A 6,000-nucleotide genomic window follows, 5' to 3' on the forward strand; every position below is an offset into this window, starting at 1 on the left:
CACGTGGATCATATACGTTCTTGCTCTCGACCTAATTGGTGCATTTTGGCTGAATTGGAGGCGTGTGAGCAACTGCATTTGGGTTTTTTAATGAATGAATGCATGTCAGCTTCTGGGAGTTTGTCTAATCCTGTGTAATCCCTGCCTGATGAAACCAGATAGAGTGGAAATATTGGCAAAAGAGAGGGATTAGTGACCATGGAGTCTGGCAAAACATGTGATCGCAGCACGAGCACATACTTTAGTCACACATATGTGGCTCTCCCTTGGCACACGCAGACAACACGCCACAGCACTACATAAATACATACATACATACATAAGGCAAAAGAATGAGTGGAAGGTGTGTGAATGTGTGTTATTAGGAGGGTCTGAGTGTTCCCATAGAAGTCCCTTAATCCAAGTACAACCCAAGCCCAATGGGAGTAATGCACTGCTAAAAAAAAAAGTCAAAACATTCAATAGACAAACTGAATCTGTGTGACCTGACTGCCGCACACATAGTCTCATCCTGAGGACAGACGGTGAAGGACAAAGCGACCTGAATCACTCAAGCTTTGGGCAAACGAAAGATTAAAACTCCTCTCTGGGTGAAATAAATAAATAAATAAAATAAAAGCTGTGCAGCAGGAAAAACAAGAATCGTAGCTCGCAGACTCAACTGTGAGCTCCCTTTTAGACAGACAACCTGGCTTTTTAGCAGTCGATAAAGAGATTAAAGGAATAGTTTGATGTTTTGGGAAATACACTTGCTTTCTTGCCAGGAGTTGGATGAGAAGATTGATAGCACTCTTATGTCTGTGCGTTAACTATTGAGCTAGAAAATTTCACAGAATGTTACCCTCTTTTAATCCTACTCTCAAATCCCCAAAATACACCAAGCAATTAAAGCTGACTAAGTAACATGTCTTACAGTATATTGTTTGCTTAATTCGTACTCACACGGAAATATAAAATGACAAGTTATTACAGGAGCTTACGAGCTGTCACTATTTCTTGGTAAACAGACGACCAGCGGAGAAAACTTCAGGAAGTCACTGCACCTGCCTGCCCGACGCAAGATAAGATAAGATAAACCTTTATCGATACCCAGTGGGGAATTCGGTGATTGCAGTTACGGATATTTAGATACCAAATCAATGCCAAAATTCTGCAAATGTGATGGTACTTGTTTTTCTACAGTACCGCAGGTACCGTCAGGGCTCGAGACTAACGGTGTCCCGTCGTCCCAGGGACGATAGAAAATGTGTTTAGGACGCAGTAAACTCACTATTGATGCATCCAGGGGACGCACCCTATTTTTTCCCTGATAGTGCCACATTGTGAACAATAAATCGGTGTTGAAATCAGCAGGACAAGAGCTAGTTAACGTTAGCTGTTAGCTCCATGCAGGACTGTGCTGCTAACCGACTGCTAACAGCTAACGTTAACTGGCACTCGTCCTGCCGATTTTAACACGGGAGGTGCCATTATGGTGCATTCATGCTCTATTCAGTAAAAATTAGTATTGGGTTAAGTTAAATTCTAACGTTACCATGGTGTGTTCAAATGTAATCTTTAGTTTTTGACGAGAACCCTGAATAAATCCAGTTGTTTGAAGGAGATGTTTTCACAGAAATATGAAATGATGATAGAGGGAATAATGACCTGTTTAACTTCCTAGCAAAAACCAGCATGCAAATGGTAATAAAGGAGTGGATATTAAAGTACATGGGATTTATTGTTTTACTTTTGTTTTTTTTGGAAATTCACTGGTATTGGTATCGACTACTACATCTCTGAAAGATAATAAAAAACTTAATAAAAATGAAAATAGAAAAAATACACAAGAGCATAAAATTGCAGGGTGAAGTGACAGTAGTGTGATATAATGTAATAGCAGCAGAGCCGGCAAGTCTATGTTAACAGTGTACACCGGACTGATGATATGATTATGTAATGATACTTAACAAAGCTAAACTGCAGTTCACTGTGTAAAGCTGTGACACGCTCCGTTGTAGTCAGTGCTAGGTTCAGTTTGTCATTTCCTAAGCAATAGTTATACGTACATACATACACATACAATTGTCAGTCTACGCCGGCATGGCGGAGGTAATGAGTTTGAATTGAATGTAAAATCAACAACTCTGTATCTTGCCACAGACGTGCCAAAAGTGGATGACAGCTGTGTCAACAAAGAAATTGTTATAGATCTCATGTGACAAGCCAGGACTCCAGTAAACTGACAGCTACTGTACACATGAAAGTCCAGTCAAATGCATTTCTGCTAATCCCCTAGCTATTCTCAAAAGGCATTTATACATACATTACTGAATGAAACCCATCTGACCTGTAAAGCCCACATGCACGCCACTTCCCTACCACGCAGCAGAGGAAGGTGATCCTTTAAATACAGATTGTCTTTGGACACAGTGAGTTATCCTCATTGGACACAGTTGGTGGACTTTCTGGATAAACAGTCACAGAATTTTAAGGTGATACAAATGCTGAATATTGAGCATCAGAATAGTTTAAAACATGTCACGTCACTGATTGGATGGTGACCATTAGTGGGCACCCCTTCTCTCTCTCCGAGAGTGCTTTGTTGAAAGTACAAGAAATTAAATTGAACAAGAGAGTGAACTCTGTTGAACAGCATTCACACAATGAATTCATTGCTTTCACTTGAGAACAAAACAGCGCAGATTAGCTGTTGCCAATTTCCCTCCAAGTAACAAATCACACACACACACACACACACACACACACACACACACACACACACACACACACACAGGGAAAAGATATAATGAGGACTGCAGAGATTTTGAGTTTTACTTATTTTGTTGAAGTTTTTATTCTTTTGTCCCCTGATTATCAAGTTAAAATGCAAGTCTAGTTCTTCTTTTATGTGCTTTTATTAATATGTTTAACCATTTTTCTTTTGGCATTGAAATAACTCGTTGGGGACTGGTATGTGACCTTCACTACCAGCTGGCTGAGGGTGCTCATATTGGATTTGAAATATTTATTAAATCTGATGAATGCGACATGATAACAGGCCTTTTATCTGCTTTGTCCAACATGCATTAGTGGCTGTGATCCTTTACATGTTCGGGACATTTTTGCAAGCTCTGTATGCACAGCCTTTACTACACACGTCACTATCGTTTCAGCCAGAACACATTCACTTGCGATGAGAATAACACACATGATTGAAATGACAGAATCAATAATTTGCCAAAAGGCTTTGGGAATTCACCTTGACTCAAATTGTCCCTCTGAAGTGTTTTTGCGAGGTGGATATATTTTGACAGCAGCAGGATGACTGGCTGTAAGAACCATCTGAGTAGCAGCACATTAAAATCTATCTGGAGATGGTGGTGCTGAGAAAACTAAAAGTAAAGGATATTAAAAACATTGCTCTAACTGTTTTTTTCCCCCAATTTGAAATTGACATTGCTTCAATTTCAAATGCTCTCCAAAGCTTTGTAAAAACATCTTACTCTCATCTTGTATCATTTTGTAGAAAACTGTATTTTTGTATGCCAAATGCCAAATAGTACACCATGAATATTCAACCGAATCTTACGGGAAGGCGTATACATAGCACGACATTACACGGACATTCCGCGTGTCATGAAGATGCATCTTAGGCTTTTCGCTTGTCATTTGTACGCCACGCAGCAAAACTATGCTAACGGGTTAGGTTTAGGCAACAAAACCACTCAGTTATGTTTAGGCAACAAAATCACTCACTAAGGTTTAGGAAAAACGCCATGGTTGGGCTTAAAATAAGTACGTAAACTAAGTAAAATACGTACAGTATGGAGACAATGTCACAGAAGTACGGAAAACATGTCACAAACATCACTAAAAAACACGAAACAAACGTCACTAATGTAACTTACAAAACAAAACAACGGTCTTGAACCCCGATCTCCTGGTTGAAAGTCCGGTGTTTGTTGGCCCTGTCCATCTCCATTCCCGGCCGCCATAAGTGGTCTTTCTCGCTTTTTTATTCTACATCACTAACTCTAAACATAGCATTTTTACGCGGATGTGTTAACAATGCAGTCAGTTCTGGTACAGACTACATGGCATACAAATGAAACCAAAAGCAAGACAAGTGTTCTTATTGCATGCTAAATGCCTACATGCCTTGCCCTGCCTCATATAGAATGAGGCAGGGACAAAGCCTATGATTCAAGACACCCTTTTCTTATCCGTACAGGTAATATTTTAAATTATACAGTGTGTCCATGTTTTTTTAGAGATTAAATATGTAAAATAAGAAAACAAGCAGGATATAATAGTTGCAATGAGTCACTTCCAACTGCAAAAGAAAAGTGATTAATAATTGAACTGTCATTATAACTATAAATGAGTAGAAGGATTTTGAGGCAGTATAAGATTTATTAACCTTATTAAAATATATATTTTTTATTTTATGCCAAATTGTGCCTCCCGACGAGCAATTATGTATGGAATCATTTGAAAGATTCTTAGTGTTTGCGATTCACTGTCATTACTTATATTTTCCTGAATTTAACATGGCTGAATGTTAAATTTAATGTGCCAGAAGGGAGACAAAGTCAAATGGCTTCTGTGTACTAGAGCAGCTCATTAACTAATACATTATGGGAAAGGTCAATCATTTTGTGTCAAACTGACTTGCTCTAATTGACGTTCATTAAACTCCTCACGAAGCCCCTTTTCACAATCTTAACAAATGCACAGCAGGCCTGTCAAACTTTGGATGCAATTGCAAGATGCAATTGTTAGAATATCAAGCGTACTAGCTTATTATCTACAGTTGTAATTGAGTTACTTCCAAACTCAGAGATTAGGCTAACGTTAGCAGCTCTGTTCTGGTTTTTTATTGGATTTGAAGAAGTTTAGATTCCAGCAACCCCAGCCAACGTTTTACCCGATATTGCGTTACGTTTGTCACACACATTGATCAGTCGTCACACTAAATGCTTTATGTCTAGTAATGTTGAAATTGAAAACTTACTGTCTGAAAATACGAACATGAATGGACATTAAATCTTTCATTTTTTCCCCTTATTGTTACCTATAATACTAGAACTAACTAGCTCTACACTGCAATGCAATAATGCTGCTTCATGTCTTCTACATGGATCATCAACTGGTGAGGATGCTGACTATCTGCCTGGGACATGTATCTTTATTCTCAGTCTTTTAACACGATATCATGTATGTAGCCAGTAGGGGCATATTTAACGTGCCATGCCATTGTTCCGATGGCCCATTATTCAAAAACAACAATGGGCCAAAAATGGTCCCATTGGATGGAAAAGCTGATTTGTCCGACAGCCTGTTATTCCGAAAACAAACTCCCGTTGTTCCAAAGGCCCATTGCGCTGAAAATACACACTCTCTGAGCAACAAACAGAAGCACATGGCTAAATGTTATGCAGAATGACATCATCGGACCTTCCCAGTTGCCATATTTTGTGCACATGGGAGAAGTTAGTCTTCAGGGCATTCTGCCAGAAAGGGTCTATTTTAACCTAAACCATGATCTTTTCCTAAACCTAACTAAGTAGTTTTGTTGCCTAAACCGAAGGAGATTCATGGGACAAAAAAAACAAGAAGAAAAAATTAAAAATAAAGAAGGTCCAATGACGTCATTCTGCATAATAGTTAGCCATGGGCTTTTATTTGCTGCAGGGAGAGTGTGTATTTTCGGAGCAATGGGCTGTCGGACAAATGGGCTTTCTTAAAGATCCCTTCACAACATTTGTTAAGAAATATAACAATACTCTGCTTTGAATAATAATGTGTCTAATATGTTTGGGTTTTTTTTTCCTCAAAATTGTATCTACTCAGAGTCTACGAATATGCAAACATTTAAAAGTTTAAGTTTAACTGCTAGATACAAGATACACTATTTGCAGTAGAGGCTTCAAGTATCCACATCACACTTGTGTAAGTTGCATATTGGACCACGATAGCTGTGATGTGACACATTCATGCTCATATGTATGCAACACG

Source organism: Sebastes fasciatus, chromosome 5, assembly GCF_043250625.1.
Source record: "Sebastes fasciatus isolate fSebFas1 chromosome 5, fSebFas1.pri, whole genome shotgun sequence".
Classification (NCBI taxonomy): Eukaryota; Metazoa; Chordata; class Actinopteri; order Perciformes; family Sebastidae; genus Sebastes; species Sebastes fasciatus.